The sequence below is a fragment of the Toxotes jaculatrix genome, chromosome 12 (assembly GCF_017976425.1).
Source record: "Toxotes jaculatrix isolate fToxJac2 chromosome 12, fToxJac2.pri, whole genome shotgun sequence".
NCBI lineage: Eukaryota > Metazoa > Chordata > Actinopteri > Toxotidae > Toxotes > Toxotes jaculatrix.
In genome coordinates this window covers 493,746-513,588 of record NC_054405.1, presented here as the reverse complement: position 1 = coordinate 513,588, position 19,843 = coordinate 493,746, and the positions used below count along the sequence as shown (strand labels likewise).

Sequence of the window (19,843 nt, the reverse complement as noted above, 5' to 3'; positions counted from 1 at the left end):
GTTTGCATACAGGCCTCACAGAGGAGTGGAGGATGCTACAGTGACTCTGCTCAACATGCTTTTTAAACATCTGGATTTTAATGGGACACACGCCAGGCTTTTATTTGTGGACTTGTCTTCTGCTTTTAATACAATCCAACCTCACATTTGAATTGAAAGGCTCCTACAACAGTTTGATTTAAATAATAATCTGGTGAGTTGGATTCTGGATGTTTTAAGCAACAGGACACAGAGAGTGAGGGTCAACAGTACATTGTCTGACCAAAGGTGTTCTTCCACTGTTTCTCCTCAAGGGTGTGTGTTGTCACCACTATTGTTCATTTTATACACAAACATGTGTCAGAGCAGACATGACAGCAGAAGCATCATAAAGTGCTGATGTCTCAGTTATTGTTAGTCTCCTCCAGGACGGTGAGAGCAGCCATGGACCAGTCATTGATGATTTAGTTCAGTGGTGTGAGGAATCCTACCTGCAGCTAAATGCTACAACAACCAAAGATATGCTCATTGATTTTAGGAGGAAACCCCACAGGCACCAAGTCACTGTAATTAAAGGTCAGACCATTGAATATGTGCAGTCTTACAAATATCTTGGGACTATCATTGACAGCAAATTGACTTTTGAAGAAAATTGTGAAGTGGTTTGTAAAAAGGCTCAGCAACGTTTACACTGTTTAAGGAAACTTGTACATTTTCACATTGACTGAACCATAATGAGCATGTTCTCTCTCTTTTATAGAATCCATTTTATCATTTTCTTTAGTGTCATGGTTCAGTCAGACAACTTTAAAACAGAGGAAGTCCTCAGACCAAATAGTTTGTGGTCCAGTCGTCTGCTTGGTGAGTCCCAGCCAAGCCCAGCGTCCCAGTACAGCAGACAGGTACAGAGGACAGCTACCTCCATTTTAAATGATGACTCCACCCTTTGCACTGCCACTTTCAGCTTCTTCCCTCTGGGCGGAGGTTTATCGTCCCAAGATGTAAAACCCAGTGATATAAAAACAGCTTTGTTCCTGCTGCTGTCACAGAGTTGAACAAGCTGCAGTGATACATTGCACATACTTATTTATGGGTTTATTTCATATTTATTTATTATGTGGGTTTTAAATTTATTTTTATTAGGTTTTTAACTTCTTTCTATTTTTCAACTTCTTTTCAAATAAAGGTTTTTATTATTTTACCTTTTACCAGAGTCATTCTTTATTGACCCTTCTCTCTCTTTGATCCTGATTGTTTGAGCCTTGAACACTTTTACTTTTATCATCATGTTTAAACACATGCTTGTGTTTTGTGTATATGTGTCTGACTGCAAAACAAATCTGCATATGAGTACAAATAAAGTAACATGAACCTGAACCTGAGAATGATTTCAGTTGATGTGCAGATGAATGATTTGTGTTTTCTCTCCACATGAAGGTAGAAAGTGTGTGTGAGCTGATGTGGATGTGAATTCAGCATCATGAATCAGTGTGAGGACAGAGAGGAGGGAGCCCCTCCCCCTAAAAGCAGTCTGTGTGGGGACCATGAGATCCAGACCAAAGCTCAGAGGTGAGATGAGGATCTCTAACTGTCCATGACTCTTCTCCATGTCAGAGCTCAGCACTCACATCACTGCACCATCATTATTCACACTCAAAGCTGTGTGTGTGTTGTGTTGAAGGCCAGAGCAGCAGCACACACCAGACTCTGCTGGACCTGGACCTGAACATGGACCTGAGCCCAGCTGTGTGTCCATGAAGAGTGACAGGTCAAAGGATGAGCCCACTGATTTCAAAGGACAGCCTCCCTCTGCTGCAAAGAAGTGAGCTGCAACTGACTACATGTTTTCTTCTTTACCATGAGAACACTGTATGAATAATAGATATGTTGTCCCTGTCCCCATGTCCCTGATGGTCCTAATCTCTGTGTCCACAAGGATCCATAAGAGACCAGACCTCCCTGGACCTGAGCCCAGCTGTGTGTCCATGAAGAGTGACAGGTCAAAGGATCACCCCATTGATTTCAAAGGACAGCCTCCCTCTGCTGCAAAGAAGTGAGCTGCAGCTGAGTTTAAAATGTCTCAGACAGCTGTCCTGTATAACTGGTCTTCTATGAAAGATGAAGTGATTGTGTTTTGTCTCCAGGCTTCATGAATGACACAGTATATGAACATGATCAGGCTGAAACACAGGCTTTAGTGGCAAAGTTGATGTTTCTCTTTTCAAGAAAAGCACTTCTTATGTTCTTATATGTGTCATTCAGATCAGAACTAAAACTTCCTGTAACTCAGCACCTATCCAGTTCCAGTGTTTGTGTTAGTGTCCTGTAGCAGAGGTGAGACTTCTGTCAAACCCAGTGTGAGTCCTTAAAACTCATCATTTAAAAGGTGGACTTGTTGTGATGACTCTAGGTCATGAGGTACAGAATTGATTGCTTGTTTCCTCTCATTGAGAATGTCACAGCACAGTAGTGTTTGCTTTAATCAGGACAGTCACCACAGAACATAAAAGCAGCTGTTGTTTGTGTACAAAGCATAAAACACTCACAGATGCTGCAAACATAATGTGAGCTAATTCTTCATGATTCCTCCACAGAGTGGACCAGGAGAGCTCAGAGGTTCCCAGTGCTCAGTCTGCCCAGCAGCATCAAACACACCTGGACTCCATATTTATGGTCTGTACATGGACAACAACTACTTTGACATCTGTTGTGTTGACAATAATCTCCATGCTGCACTTTTTAGAGCAGTGGATTGTCAGTGTGTCCAACATGGATCTGATGTTTGGCTCCATGGTTTTACTTTGATTGTGTCATTCATATAGTTTTCTGTTCCAGCTGCTGGAGGAGAACATTGTCACTTTTGTGAAGAAGGAGCTGAAGAAGATCCAGAAGGTTGTGAGTCCAGATTACCCACAATGCTCAGAGAGCCAGAGGGAGGATGAGGAGGTGTTGGACGGTGAGGATGAAGAACAGAGGAGGAGCAGCAGAGAGGCTTTTGTGAAGATCACAGTGAACTTCCTGAGGAGAATGAAGCAGGAGGAGCTGGCTGACTGTGTGCACAGCAGTAAGAGGATTTCTCTAAAGATTCAACATGATGGACAAATGGGACATTTACTCACGTTTCAAGACATGGAGGGAAATGTCCATGTGTGTTCTTTAGGGGGATGAACATGTCATGTTTCCTTTATGACTCAGTCATTGATGTTGTTTCTTGTTTGTTCATTCAGGACATGTTGCTCCAGTTTGTCAACATAAACTTAAATCTGCGCTGCAGAAGAAGTTCCAGTGTGTGTTTGAGGGGATCTCTAAAGCAGGAAACCCAACCCTTCTGAATCAGATCTACACAGAGCTCTACATCACAGAGGGAGGGACTGGAGAGGTCAATGATGAACATGAGGTCAGACAGATTGAAAAAGCATCCAGGAAACCAGCCAGACCAGAAACAAGCATCAAACAAGAAGACATCTTTAAAGCCTCACCTGGAAGAGATGGACCAATCAGAACAGTGATGACAAAGGGAGTGGCTGGCATTGGGAAAACAGTCTTAACACAGAAGTTGACTCTGGACTGGGCTGAAGACAAAGCCAACCAGGACATACACTTCACATTTCCATTCACGTTCAGAGAGCTGAATGTGCTGAAAGAGAAAAAGTTCAGCTTGGTGGAACTTGTTCATCAGTTCTTTACTGAAACCAAAGAAGCAGGACTCTGCAGGTTTGAAGAGGTCCAGGTTCTGTTCATCTTTGACGGTCTGGATGAGTGTCGACTTCCTCTGGACTTCCACAACACTGAGATCCTGACTGATGTTACAGAGTCCACCTCAGTGGATGTGCTGCTGACAAACCTCATCAGGGGGAAACTGCTTCCCTCTGCTCGCCTCTGGATAACCACACGACCTGCAGCAGCCAATCAGATCCCTCCTGAGTGTGTTGACATGGTGACAGAGGTCAGAGGGTTCACTGACCCACAGAAGGAGGAGTACTTCAGGAAGAGGTTCAGAGAGGAGGAGCAGGTCAGAAGGATCATCTCCCACATCAAGACTTCACGAAGCCTCCACATCATGTGCCACATCCCGGTCTTCTGCTGGATCACTGCTACAGTTCTGGAGGATGTGTTGGAAACCAGAGAGGGAGGAGGGCTGCCCAAGACCCTGACTGAGATGTACATCCACTTCCTGGTGGTTCAGTCCAAACTGAAGAATGTTAAGTATGATGGAGGAGCTGAGACAGATCCACACTGGAGTCCAGAGGCCAGGAAGATGTTTGAGTCTCTGGGAAAACTGGCTTTTGAGCAGCTGCAGAAAGGAAACCTGATCTTCTATGAATCAGACCTGACAGAGTGTGGCATCGATATCAGAGCAGCCTCAGTGTACTCAGGAGTGTTCACACAGGTCTTTAAAGAGGAGAGAGGACTGTACCAGGACAAGGTGTTCTGCTTCGTCCATCTGAGTCTTCAGGAGCTTCTGGCTGCTCTTCATGTCCATCTGACCTTCATCAACTCTGGAGTCAATCTGCTGTCAGAACAACAATCAACCTCCAACTGGTCTAAACTGTCCACAGACAAACCCAATCCAACGCATCTCTATCAGAGGGCTGTGGACAAGGCCTTACAGAGTCCAAATGGACACCTGGACTTGTTCCTCCGCTTCCTCCTGGGTCTTTCACTACAGACCAATCAGACTCTCCTACGAGGTCTGCTGACACAGACAGGAAGTGGCTCACAGACCAATCAGCAAACAGTCCAGTACATCAAGAAGAAGATTGAAGAGACTCCCTCTGCAGAGCAAAGCATCAACCTGTTCCACTGTCTGAATGAACTGAATGATCGTTCTCTAGTGGAGCAGATCCAACAGTCCCTGAGGTCAGGTCTCTCCACAGATGAACTGTCTCCTGCTCAATGGTCAGCTCTGGTCTTCATCTTACTGTCATCAGAAAAAGATCTGGACGTGTTTGACCTGAAGAAATACTCTGCTTCAGAGGAGGCTCTTCTGAAGCTGCTGCCAGTTGTCAAAGCCTCTAACAAAGCTCTGTAAGTGTATAGATAGTTGGATTTATTCATCATTATATAAAGACTCTGCTATTTTATTCAGCAGGAGGGAAAATAAATTCCTCTCTTCTTTAATTTTTTATCATCATCTCTGAGCTCTGAGCTTCATCACATTGAATCTGAATTAAAATAATGGATCCTACATTAAAGAGCCAAGTCTCAGCTTTAATTTGAGCAGGTTGACATCAGTATAGAAAGAACTGTGTGGGAGATTCAGCCCTTTTAGTGGTTCAAAAGTAACTGGACAAATACACATGAAGTGAAACAAACTCATCAGATTTAATATTTAGAGTAAAATCCTTTGCAGTCATTGACTGTAGTATCCATTATTATATTTTAAAGTGAATGTGCTGAGATTCCAAATAAAATATCATGTCTAACTGTCCAAATACTTACGGCATTGACTGTACATGTCAGTTTATTACTGATTGTGTCATATTTAACTGTCATGTCTCCAACTTGTTGAGAATAAAACAGAAAGGATTTGAATCAGAGCCAATGAAAGATGATCATCAATGTAGAAACTCCTCATTGGTTAGCAGGTGGATAAAGAGCTGATATTTCTGCTTCACTCAACAATTCTGTGTTTGATGTTTGGCCCAGTTTTCAAATGCAGGTCTGTTCGTTTGCTGTGAGCTGCAGAGCAAACTGAGAGTTTTGTTCCTTTGATTGTCATTTCAACACAAATGTTATTTGACTTTTTCTTCATTGTTTCCTCTTCAGACTGAGCAGCTGTAACCTCTCAGAGAGAAGCTGTGAAGCTCTGTCCTCAGTTCTCAGCTCCCAGTCCTCTAGTCTGAGACACCTGGACCTGAGTAACAACAAGCTCCAGGATTCAGGGGTAAAGCTTCTGTCTGCTGGATTGAAGAGTCCACACTGTAGACTGGAGACTCTGAGGTCAGTTCACTGTCTGTTACTGTTGTAGATCTTAGATCTTTAATCCACAACTGAACCTGGTTTATCTACATCCAGAACTTGAATCCATTCATCTTGAATGAATGAGATTTGAAATAGTTGTTGTTCCATATTGTGACTTTTTCTTATCTCAGACTAAGAATTATTCCTTCAGTCTCACTTCATTTCAGTCAGTTGTCATGAATAATGTCTGTTGACTTCAATGAAACCTTCAGAACTCACACACTCGTATTTATCACAGTCAGCAGACTAATGTTTTCTAAATGAAGTGTAGAAAATGTCCAGTGTGAGTTGTTCAAAGTCCATTTTTATCACAACAATATACAGAAGATCCTCAGAACTAATATTTGTACAAATCAATTGAAAAACACTTTAAGTTCATTTCAATGAAGTGTCAGGACTAATGTCAGTGTGTGTGTGTGTGCGTGTGTGTGTGCGCGCGTTTTGATATTTAACACAAGTGTGGTAAATTGTGGTCTTTTCTCATTGAGTTGAATTGACTTGTTAAACGTGTTAAGGAGCAAAGACTTAAAGGACCACACTGTTGGTTTATAGATAGATAGATGGATAGATAGACTTTATTCATCCCTCAGGGGGAAATTTTTATGTTACAGCAGCAAGTGAAACAGTCACAAAAAGAAAGGAAAGGACAAGTTGACAGCTAACTGGCAGCACTTAGCAACTCTACAAAATACAGTGTAACAAAGTATAAAGACATAAAGAGTGAATGTGTATATATATATACTGTACTGTACTGTATGTATGATAAGAAACATAACAATAATATTAATAAGATAAAAAAAGAACGGAGGAGAATAATATGTACAATAATACATATAATGTCGTAAAAATATAACCTGTCAGGTGTGCAGTGTGTACATTTATAATAGAAAAAATAGTTAGAGCCGTGGTTCTCTAATGGTGGTATGTACAGTTGTGCAGCAGTGTATAGTTATGTACACATAATATACATATACTAGGGGTGTGCGATATGACGATATTAGATCGTGAAGGATTAGAAAGTGTTGACGATCTGCCAGAGGAGAGAGATCGTATTATCGTCTATAGGGCACATTCTATTAATTGCAGCTCTATGCTTGCGCACAGACGCACGAGAAGGTTTTTTTTTTTCCTTGGGCAACTAACAGCCCGCTTCACGTGAACATGACCAACCAATCATGGCGAAGTATGAGCAGTGCTGATTTATTTTTTTTTTTTACTAGCCTTGCTGTTTTAGTCAAGGTGTAGCGGGTAGCCATGGCCGACAACGAAAGTGAAAGCTTGGAGTGGGTCCCCAAAAAGAAGTCCACTTCAGTCGTATGGACAGTGTTGGGGAGTAACGGAGTACATGTAACGGCTTTATGTATTCAGAATATGTAACGCCGTTTCTGTCTTGGCCAACGCATTCCTGTCCCGGCTCTGTTTTGTCGGCTGCGGCTCAAGTTCTCACTCATGCTGCTCCTTGTCCGACTCCATTCTGACCGACTGATCAGGTAAATAGCTCGTTTATTTATGTTTGTTTTCGTGGAGCTGGGGCTTCTGGGAAACGCATCGGGTTGCCTTCGTTCATTTAGAGAATAAATATAAACTCATGAAACAGAGAAGTATCGTCATGTAATCCATTGATTTCAACAATGTAACTGTATTCTGAATACTATCTATTTAAACTGTAACTGTAATGGAATACAGTTACTCATAATTTGTACTCTGAATACATACCATAGACTGTATAAGACATGGACGTAGCACCCGTGACGTCACCCATTGGTTTCGGGGACTCGTTTTTGTGACCAAACCATGGGCATTTGAGCTGCGCCATCTTGCATTTTAGTGGGAGTGTACTTTCCATATTTGGCGAAGAGGCGGTTACTCTACGGGTCAGCCAGGGTCAGCCGGCCGAGAACCCGGCCACTTAGCTCGGACCAACCGAGCTAGCCTAAGGCTAATCAGCTAGGCTAACAAGCTAAGCGGCAGCTACACGCAGCTACATCCATCACACGACAGTCAGTCCCCGAGTCCGAGCCGACTAGCTCGACCCTGTGTAACCGCGACACACAACATACAACAGAGATGATAATGTTGCTGCTGTATTTAAACATGACCGTTTCAGATAGAGAGGTTTTAGGTGGAGCTGCAGGGTTTGGTGGAGTTGTGGGGGGAAATTTATTTCTAGCCTGTTATTTAACTGTGAAACAATCATTATTATTTCATATTAATAAAATATATTAAAAAGTTAAAACATTATTATTATTATTGTCATTATTAATGATATATAATGAGTGAACGATAAAAAATAATGATGATGTTTAATATTTAGTATTTACCGGCTTTCGCCACTGCCTCCATCCACTATCCACTTACAGTTACAGCAGCACACAAACAACAGCAGCTGCTTACCGACGGAGCTGCTCTGTCCATGCAATGTCAGACTTTTTAAACAGAAAAATGAGACGAAATAAAGTTGTAGCCTCGTATTCCCTCAATAAACGGACTCTGAGAGCACGGAACACACCGCAGCAGCGTTCCTAACATTATCCGCTCCTGTCCTCTATCTATATCAGCAGTGACCATAAATCGGCAATTAAGTCATAAGCCAGCGGCAAAATATGCCGGTACTAATTAGTGCAAACATCCATGTAAAATAGTGAGAAATTTACTTACCGAAAAAACTGCAACACAGTCTCCGTCGACGGTCGGTTAGTACAGTCCACACTACAACAAGCCATACTGTCACAGAAACCTATCCGAACATTGGCAAACAAACACGGACACTGTCAACCGCTGGAGGTAGCCGGAGGCCTCTGGATGTAGCCGCCTAGCCCAGCCGATGCTTTAGCAACGAGCTGTCAGTGCCTGTCTACGGACTGTCACTCAACGTAACCACGCCCCAATTTATTAAGCCTAAATAACACTAAAACGGTTGTGGTACAAAAAAATTCACCCCCCTCACAGTGTTCACGGAGGTGGAAACTATCAATAGAGACCAAAAACAAAAAATGTACCAGGCTGTAAATATGTTTTTTTAGGCTGTAAAGTTGGCTATTTTAACATGGGGGTCAATGGAGAATTGCTCACTTCTGGAGCCAGCCCCCAGCGGCAGCCGAGGAACTGCAGCTTTTTGAACGCGGAAGTGATCCTCACTGCTGAAACCTACAACTCCCCCCTTGATACGTACAGAATATTACGTTACACGTATTCCGTTACTCCCCAACACTGCGTATGGAACTGGTTTGGGTTTCCTCCAAACGACAAAGCGCAAACAACTGTCATTTGTAAAGTTTGCACAGAGAAGGTTTGAGCTTCGGATGGAAACACAACGAACCTGTTTAACCACCTGAAGAGGCAGCATCCAAAACAATTAGCTGAGAGCCAAGCAGCGAGGCCAACCACACATCAGCCAGTGGTAACGGCTAAAGACATTATAAAGAAACAACCAACTATAACACAAGCCTTTGATAAAAGCACGCTGTGTGAGAGAAGTAGCAAACGGTGGAAAGAGGTAACTCTTTTATCTTTAGGGCTAAGTTTTTACATAGAGAATAGTTTGGTTCTAAATTAACCTCACTGTAAAAATGAACTGATAAAATCGTGATCGTGATTTTACCATTAAAAAACCGTGATGTGATATTTTTGCCATATCACCCACCCCTAATTTCTCCTAAAGACAGATCACATCTCTCTGATCACATCATGTTGAAAAGAATTCAACCTTATTGGTTTGTTAATTGTGTTTGTGCTCGATCAGTTTTGTGTTGACGACAAATCATTATTCAGTTGTCTGCCACGCTCGTCTAAATATTTCATCCTTTCATATTTAAATATGTGCAGCTCTGATATTGTCAGTCCATTAGTTTCATTTGTACCTTTTGGTAAAAGTCAGCCCATGTTGCAGCTAATGGACGTGAAGCTAACAGCAGCAGGTAGTTCACAGAGAGAGATCATCTTTAGCAGCTGTCACTGTTCACTGAGCTCAACTGGAGAAAAATATCCTGGAGTCAGAGAAAAATCCTGGACAGTAAAAATGTTTTTCTAATGGAGACGGCCTCATGATAACTTAGTGGAGTCAGATCAGAGTTCTCAGTTATTCCAAATGGTTTTCCTTATGGCTCCAAATAAAAGTCAAAGACTTGAGCAGGGTTTATTTAAAGGGCAACAGGAGCAGAGTCATGATGGGGACATGTTGGACAGGACAGTTTTTCAGCTTCCAGAGGTTGATGTTGTGGTCCATCAGTCAGTGAAGGTGAGGCTGTAGAGTGTGTGAGGGACATGAATTATTCTGGAGCTTCTGGAGTGTTGAATCTCTGAGAAATGAAACATGGAGTGAATGAAGAGATCTTTGGATGACAGGAAAGTTTTCAAAGCTCTGTTATGAATGAAAACCACTTTGTGCTCAGTCTCTGTTGAGTTGAATGAATGTTTTCGTTGTGGATCCAGGAAATAGACTCTACACATGAGAGACATGATAGAATGTGTTGAACTGCTCCTTCCTCCACCAGCCTATGATACCAAACTGCAGTGAGGACAAGCTCAGAGTCAGTCTGTTCTCTGATCAACTAATTCCAGTAAGAGCAGTTTCCAATGAGCAGATCTCACACACTGACAAACTACAGTCTCCATGACTGGAGCGTCTGGGGTCAAAGGTCAGAACCACCCTCAGGTCTTATTACAGAAGACAGTGTAACAGTGATTCATCAGTGTACAGATACATGTCAGTAAATGTTTACCACACTCCATGAAGATCAAACTGCAGCAAAAGCTCAGATCTTCTGCTACAGCTGCTCATTTCTACCTGTCAACAGGTGCAGAGTTCTTCAACAAACAGGTTTTACACCTGGTTAAAGTCATAGAGATGATGATGATGAACGACACCATCAGATCTGATGTTTGTAAAAAGGCTGGAAGCTGTTTCCAAACAGAGCTGTGAAGCTGAGAGTTGAAGGACGACACAAACAACTCCTTTAATCTGCATCTGACATCTGACTGTTGTTTTCAGATCCAGCTGTGAACATGTGGACTTCTCATTTTAACTGCACAAACCTACTGAGCTACTAAATATATTGATCCTCTAATGACAGACCTGACTGATATGAATCTGTGTTGACATGAACAGGTGTATGAATGTTGTGGTGACATGTGGATGATGTGTGTAGAAGGCTGACATGATGATAATCCACAGCAACAGAAGGACACAGTCACTCTGCTCATGTTAGAGAGAAGCTCATTGATTTTCATTCACATGATTTATTCTTTATTCAGGTTGAGTTACTGCAGGTTGTCAGAGATCCGCTGTGCTTCTCTGGCCTCAGCTCTGAAGTCCAACCCCTCCCATCTGAGACACCTGGACCTGAGTGAAAACTGGGACCTGCAGGATTCAGGAGTGAAGCTGCTGTGTGGTTTTCTGCAGAGTCCAGACTGTGGACTGGAGACTCTGAGGTCAGACTCCATTGTTTACTTGTGTGCTGAGATGAATATGATGTGAAAGTTGTGCTGACAGTAAAGTGCAGACATCACACTGATATTATACTGATCCACACTGAGGATCTTCATGGTAAAGTCTGTTTTCTTCTTCTGTGGTTTAGTCCACTGACTGTGGCAGAGTACCTCAAAAGTAATAGCAATCAAAAAAATAACTATTGACCATGCCAAAACAGTTGAAAAGAAAAGTTTTGTTTGAGGAAAAGAGAGAAAAAAGAGGAAAATTCTGGCTTTACTGGCAGAGGGATACAGTGAGCGTCAGGTTGCTTCCATCCTTTAAATTTCTAAGATGGCTGTTCATAAGAACAAGGTCAAGCAGCAGACACTGGGGACAACAAAGCTACAGACTGGCAGAGGGCGAAACGACTCTCCACTGACCAGGATGACCGTCAACTCATTCCAATGTCACTCAGCAACCGTAGGATGACATCAAGTAACCTACAAAAAGAATGGCAAATGGCAGCTGGGGTGAAGTGCACGGTGAGAACGGCTCGAAACAAGCTTCTAGGGGCAGGGCTCAAGTCGTGTAAAGCTAGAAATAAGCCCTTCATCAATGAGAAGCAAAGAAGAGCCAGGCTGAAGTTTGCAAAAGACCATAAGGATTGGACCATAGAGGACTGGAGTAAGGTCATCTTCTCTGATGAGTCCAATTTTCAGCTTTGCCCAATACCTGGTCATCTAATGGTTAGACGGAGACCTGGAGAGGCCTACAAGCCACAGTGTCTCGCACCCACTGTGAAATTTGGTGGAGGATGGGTGATGTGTTTCAGCAAGGCTGTAATCAGGTAGATTCGTCTTTGCGAAGGACGCATGAATCAAGCTACGTACAAGGTTATCTTGGAAGAAAACTTGCTTCCTTCTGCTCTGACAATGTTTCCCAACTCTGAGGATTGTTGTTTTCCAGCTGGACAATGCTCCATGCCACACAGCTTGGTCAATCAAGGTGTGGATGAAGGACCGCCAAATCAAGACCCTGTCATGGCCAGCCCAATCTCCAGACCTGAACCCAACTGAAAACCTCTGGAATGTGATCAAGAGGAGGATGGATGGTCACAAGCCATCAAATATACCTGAGCTGCTTGAATGTTTGCATCAGGAGTGGCATAAAGTCACACAACAGCAACGTGAAAGACTGGTGGAGAGCATGGCAAGATGCTTGAAAGATGTGATTGAAAATGGGGATTATTCCACCAAATATTGATTTCTGAACTCTTCCTAACTTAAAACATTAGTATTGTGTTGTTTAAAAATGAATATGAACTTGTTTTCTTTGCATTATGTGAGGTTTGAGAACACTGCATCTTTTTTGTTATTTTGACCATTTGTCATTTTCTGCAAATAAATGCTCTAAATGATAATATTTTTATTTGGAATTTGGGAGAAATGTTGTCAGTAGTTTATAGAATAAAACAAAAATGATCTTTTTACTCAAACACCTATAAATAGTAACAATGGAGAAACTGATCATTTTGCAGTGGTCTCTTCATTTTTTCCAGAGCTGTATTCAGAACAAACTCAGCATGTTTGTTAAATGTCGTCACCGTTACATGAAGTGAAAATCTTTTCCATTTTGTCTCAATCATTTGTTGCCTTTCCTCCAAACTTCAGCCTGACATGTTTGTTCTCTGTCAAAACTTTAGGATCTTTAGTAGAATCTGAAACAAATGTCAACAACATGAGTTTGTATAGATGGAGCCACTGGTGGAGCTGGAAGAGTTTAAGAGCTGAAGTCACTATGTCTTTATTGAAGCAGCAGCATGTTGTCATTAATATTAATGAGAGCTGTGTTTGACTTTTAGTATCTGACTGTTTTTAAGCTGCATCCTGTTGGTTCAGGTGTTTGGAGTTTCCATTTTCCAAACTTGTACATTCTCAACCTTCTTCAGCTCTGAACAGATGATGAAACACTCAACGCTTTCAAGCAGGAACTTTGTCTCCTAAACTCACATCTTTTATTCTTTATTCAGGTTGAGTCACTGCAGGTTGTCAGAGATCAGCTGTGCTTCTCTGGCCTCAACTCTGAAGTCCAACCCCTCCCATCTGAGACACCTGGACCTGAGTAACAGCTACCTGCAGGATTCAGGAGTGAAGGATCTGTGTGGTTTTCTGCAGAGTCCAGACTGTGGACTGGAGACTCTGAGGTCAGACTCCATTGTTTACTTGTGTGCTGAGATGAATATGATGTGAAAGTTGTGCTTTATTCAGTATTTATTAGGTCAAATCTCCTTCAGAATTTCTAACATTCAAAGTGTGAAATGGTTGAAAGGAAGTAGTGAAAGTGCTGACTCTGATTTTCAAAGTGATTTTTAAAGCTTTGAAAATGATTTGGATTCTGACTCTTACAGTCCACATTGACAGTGTCAGCAGTTTGACTGAGTTGAACTTGTGTTATTCACAAAGTCTCATTGAGATCAGGATGTTTGACAAGAACTGATCTGTACAACACGTGTGAGCAGGTCTGAAGGCACAAGTGTTCATAGCTGCTCCCAATGGCCTCACTCACAGGCACAGTGAAAAGCCTGCTGTCACAGAGAGGACACGTCACCATGGTTTAAATACGGAGAGGACATTTTCACACAGTGTCTCCTGAAGACATTCATAGAGCTACACTCAGTTGCTGAGCTGAACAGGGACACAAATATTTGTGGAAGCAATGAAAACAGAGCAGAGAGAGAAGTTCAAACCCTGGCTCCTTTCTCAGATACACACAGCCGACCAATCACTGAGCCCACTGGGTGTCAACGTCCCACTGTGTCTTTGTCACACCGACACAAACTGTGGGACGCTGACACCCACCAGGAAGGTGGGGCCAGGAATCCCAGAATGCAATGCTGGAACAGCAGATTCAAATGTGTGAGCAGAGAGTGTTGGATGAAGCTGAACTTGCTTTGGACCAAAGACACATGACTGGAATGTGATGAAATGTCTCATTCAACACACTGCACATGTGCTGAATGTCTGCAGCTTCTCAAACTCTCAACACAAACTTCAGTCACTCTGAAAACATCAAAGGCTCAAACTATTATTTCACACAATATGAAAGATTTGATTTGAAACCTTAGTGAACACTTTGAAAACTTTCTTCCAAACTGTTAAACCTGAGTGTGAATGTGGGACTTTTTGAAGGAGATTTGAGCTCAGAGATTTGATGCTGATCCACACTGAGCATCTTGTTCAGCTTCATATTTCAAACTCATTGAATGAAGATTCAAAATCCAACACTTGCTAATTGACTCTTTACTTTGGAACAATTTCATCTTCACCTTCAGTTGACTTTTATATTTCTTCACATACAAAGCAAATATTCCACATTAAGACAGAAAGAAATGTTTCTTCACTCTTTGCTTTATGATCTGTGATGTTTATAGTGACTGAAGTTAATGAGAGCTGTGTTGGACTTTTAGTATCTGACTGTTTTTAAGCTGCATCCTGTTGGTTCAGGTGTTTGGAGTTTCCATTTTCCAAACTTGTACATCCTCAACCTTCTTCAGCTCTGAACAGATGATGAAACACTCAACGCTTTCAAGCAGGAACTTTGTCTCCTAAACTCACATCTTTTATTCTTTATTCAGGTTGAGTAACTGCAGTTTGTCAGAGATCAGCTGTGCTTCTCTGGCCTCAGCTCTGAAGTCCAACCCCTCCCATCTGAGACACCTGGACCTGAGTGGAAACAGGAACCTGCAGGATTCAGGACCGAAGCATCTGTGTGGTTTTCTGCAGAGTCCAGACTGTGGACTGGAGACTCTGAGGTCAGACTCCATTGTTTACTTGTGTGCTGAGATGAATATGATGTGAAAGTTGTGCTGACAGTAAAGTGCAGACATCACACTGATATTATACTGATCCACACTGAGGATCTTCATGGTAAAGTCTGTTTTCTTCTTCTGTGGTTTAGTCCACTGACTGTGGCAGAGCAATGTTGAGCTACAGATTTCAAAGCTTCATTTAACAAGAAAAAAGCTTCACTCTTTAAATCACATCCAAGTTTTTTCCACACTCACATCAACAAATATATATTCAGTATTTTCTTCTTCCAACACGACTAGAAAGTGATGAGACTAAAGTCAAAGTGACTCAGATATTCAGAACAAACTCAGCATGTTTGTTAAATGTCGTCACCGTTACATGAAGTGAAAATCTTTTCCATTTTGTCTCAATCATTTGTTGCCTTTCCTCCAAACTTCAGCCTGACATGTTTGTTCTCTGTCAAAACTTTAGGATCTTTAGTAGAATCTGAAACAAATGTCAACAACATGAGTTTGTATCGATGGAGCCACTGGTGGAGCTGGAAGAGTTTAAGAGCTGAAGTCACTATGTCTTTATTGAAGCAGCAGCATGTTGTCATTAATATTAATGAGAGCTGTGTTTGACTTTTAGTATCTGACTGTTTTTAAGCTGCATCCTGTTGGTTCAGGTGTTTGGAGTTTCCATTTTCCAAACTTGTACATTCTCAACCTTCTTCAGCTCTGAACAGATGATGAAACACTCAACGCTTTCAAGCAGGAACTTTGTCTCCTAAACTCACATCTTTTATTCTTTATTCAGGTTGAGTTACTGCAGTTTGACAGAGATCAGCTGTGCTTCTCTGGCCTCAGCTCTGAAGTCCAACCCCTCCCATCTGAGACACCTGGACCTGAGTGGAAACAGGAACCTGCAGGATTCAGGAGTGAATCATCTGTGTGGTTTTCTGCAGAGTCCAGACTGTGGACTGGAGACTCTGAGGTCAGACTCCATTGTTTACTTGTGTGCTGAGATGAATATGATGTGAAAGTTGTGCTGACAGTAAAGTGCAGACATCACACTGATATTATACTGATCCACACTGAGGTTCTTCATGGTAAAGTCTGTTTTCTTCTTCTGTGGTTTAGTCCACTGACTGTGGCAGAGCAATGTTGAGCTACAGATTTCAAAGCTTCATTTAACAAGAAAAAAGCCTCACTCTTTAAATCACATCCAAGTTTTTTCCACACTCACATCAACAAATATATATTCAGTATTTTCTTCTTCCAACACGACTAGAAAGTGATGAGACTAAAGTCAAAGTGACTCAGATATTCAGAACAAACTCAGCATGTTTGTTAAATGTCGTCACCGTTACATGAAGTGAAAATCTTTTCCATTTTGTCTCAATCATTTGTTTCCTTTCCTCCAAACTTCAGCCTGACATGTTTGTTCTCTGTCAAAACTTTAGCATCTTTAGTAGAATCTGAAACAAATGTCAACAACATGAGTTTGTATAGATGGAGCCACTGGTGGAGCTGGAAGAGTTTAAGAGCTGAAGTCACTATGTCTTTATTGAAGCAGCAGCATGTTGTCATTAATATTAATGAGAGCTGTGTTTGACTTTTAGTATCTGACTGTTTTTAAGCTGCATCCTGTTGGTTCAGGTGTTTGGAGTTTCCATTTTCCAAACTTGTACATTCTCAACCTTCTTCAGCTCTGAACAGATGATGAAACACTCAACGCTTTCAAGCAGGAACTTTGTCTCCTAAACTCACATCTTTTATTCTTTATTCAGGTTGAGTTCCTGCAGGTTGTCAGAGATCAGCTGTGCTTCTCTGGCCTCAGCTCTGAAGTCCAACCCCTCCCATCTGAGACACCTGGACCTGTGGGATTCAGACCTGAAGGATCTGTCTGATCTTGTGAAGAGTCCAGACTGTGGACTGGAGACTCTGAGGTCAGTAGAGGGTTGGAGTCAGTCCATGCTGCTTTCAGCTGTATTGTCCTAAACACAGTTAGTGTCAAAGCAAAGATCCAGTGTCTCCTGTAAACCTCCAACCTTCTCAGTGGCTGCTTTCCTCATTGAAGCTGTGAGAGGAGAACGGGGACAGGCCTCAGGATGGGACAGAAAGACAGAGACGCAGAGGACAGTCAGCCAATCACAGCAGCCACAAGCTAATTGTGATCTGTTGTTATTGTTGTTGTTTTGTTCATGTCAACAGGAAATAAAGCTGGATCACAGCTGACAGCCTCACAGGATGTGTAGAGACAGTTGTCCTCATTGGTCCAACTGTCCTACCATCACATCTAATCTGAGACTGTTTGTTGTCTCATTTCAACACTAAAGAATTGATGAGTTTGATCTTTGTCACAGCTCTGAGATCAGTCTGACTGCAGCCTGCAAATCACTGGCTCTGATTTCAGAGAAGCATCATGACATTTTGTCAGCATGTGGTCTGATACAGAGCAGAACCTCTGCTGAAGTCCAGTGATCACATCTGTATATCTGTCCATCTGTCAGATACTTTCAGTGACAGCCTCCATGTTTATTTGTCAGCTGATATTTCAGAAGCAGATCAGATGTTCATCAACACACAGAGACTCTTTCTTTAAATGGAACATGAGTTGACATGTAACAGCATTGAATCCATCACTAAACTGTTTGTGCAGTAATGAAGCTTCATGACTCAGCAGTTTATTTCCACTGTGGACTTGAGTGAAATGTTCAGAGTAAACAGACTTGATGCTAAAAGTCTCTGCAGGTGTGTGAGCTTCCAGCTCAGTGTCTTCACTCCAATACGTTAACATGAGAGCTGAGAGGAAGCTGCTACACTACACAGCTGCTCCACTTCTGCTCTGAACAGGACTGAAGTCCCTGCTGCTCTTTATACTGGATGTGCTGCATCAGTGACTGACAGCTGATGAAGTGAGTCTCTGTAAACACTGATTTATCACCTCTGTTGTCTGTCTTCTTCTCTCAACAGATGGAGGTAGTGACCTTTCTAAAGGAGAGAGTGAAGAGGACGGTGTGTGTGTTGAGAGAGGACGAGCTGTGTCCTGATGATCCAGAGAGGTTGAAGCAGCAGCAGCTTGTGTGTAGAGAGGCTCTGATTGGTCCATGTTACTGGGAGGTAGAGTGGAGAGGAGAGCTTCATCCAGCAGTGACTGACAGAGGAACCAGAAGAAGTGGAGAAGACTCTCAGTGCTGCAGTCTGAACTGCTCTGAGAACAGCTCCACTGTCAAGTCCACCATCATCCCTGTGTGTTCCTCTGGATCTGAAAGAGAATCATCAGTGTATCTGGACTGCTCTGCTGCTGCTCTGTCCTTCTACACAGTCTCTGCAGACACACTGAGACTCCTCCACCTCCTCCACCCTCCACCTGGACTTTGTCTTTTTTTATTCATTCACAGAGGCTGAACCCAAAGTGATAAATCAGATTAATTAGCTCCATCATGTGGTGTGATGGAGAATTGCAGCTAATTTCCACATTATTTTTTTCTGTCTTGCAGATCTTGGAGGTTCATAGTTATGCAGTAAGTTGAGGCATCATTATGTGTCTGCTGTACAAAGTACACAAGACATATATTATTATTCACCATACTTCTTCTTCTTTAGTCCTGATGAACGTTCTAATTAAATATGTTTCAGTCTCTTTACCTTGCTCTGACTGACAGGCATCATGTTGGACCTGTGTCACCTGTGTGATGAACAAATGTCATGTAAACATGTAAACTGTCTAAACTGACAGACATCACTCACCTGTACTGATATGATGCATCAGTGTTAGAAAGTAAGAGCTGCAGGTTAATGTGATAGAAACACATGTTTTTCTGTTTGGTCCAGTCATTATTTGCATCTGTCACTGTAGCTTTTTTAGACCCATGGTGATAACTGACTTTTGTATGAATAAATCTGAAATAATGAGCTTACAGTGGGTATGGAAAGTATTCAGACCCCCTTAGATTTTTCACTCTTTGTTGCCATTAGCTCAAAAGCGTGCTTCTGCTAAATACTGAGCAAAGGGTCTGAATACTTATGGCCGTGTGATATTTCAGTTTTTCTTTTTTAATAAATCTGCAAAAATTTCCACAATTTTGTGTTTCTCTGTCAACATGGGGGCCTGTGTGCACATTAATGAGGGAAAAAATGAACTTTGATGACCATGCTAATGATTTTAGCAAATGGGAACACTTTCCGTACCCACTGTATGTTTTTATTGTCCTTGTTTCAGATCAGTGAGGCACTAAAGAGTGACTTCCAGGTGTTGGCTTTTAACTCTGAGGATGCAAAAATGAAGGTTTCCAAGAAAAGATGAGAGAGAACAACTGAAACAGGAAAACAGAGTGGGTATTAACTGCAAGTCTCTGAAACTAATAGAACTATTTTCAATCATTTAAACCCACTGAGATTTAAAATCCCTTCTTTTTTTTTTTTAGCAAGCAGAGCAATAAAGTGAACAATACAGGAAGTTACAGATGGACTGGTTGTTTATAACAAAAATAAACATACAATGTATATATGGGATATTGAATAGATTTAGGAGATCAGCTTGTGTAAAAAAAATAAAAATAAAAAAGTGAAATGTTGACTACACTTGATCAAACTATTGTATAAACTATTAGTAAACAAGTCAAATGAGAGACAGCAACAACAGGAAAAATACACATACAGGTAGACACCTGTGCAACAGCTTCAAAAATGATGCT

At 41.8% G+C, this 19,843-nt stretch overlaps 1 long non-coding RNA gene across 1 annotated transcript; it reads left to right on the top strand.

Moving 5' to 3' along the window:
• The first annotated feature begins 1,748 nt into the window (after nt 1-1,748).
• On the top strand, nt 1,749-2,612 carry LOC121191209. Its single transcript, XR_005895074.1, has 3 exons — nt 1,749-1,801; nt 1,916-2,032; nt 2,574-2,612. It is a non-coding gene; the product is annotated as an uncharacterized LOC121191209 (long non-coding RNA).
• Nucleotides 2,613-19,843: the final 17,231 nt, after the last annotated feature.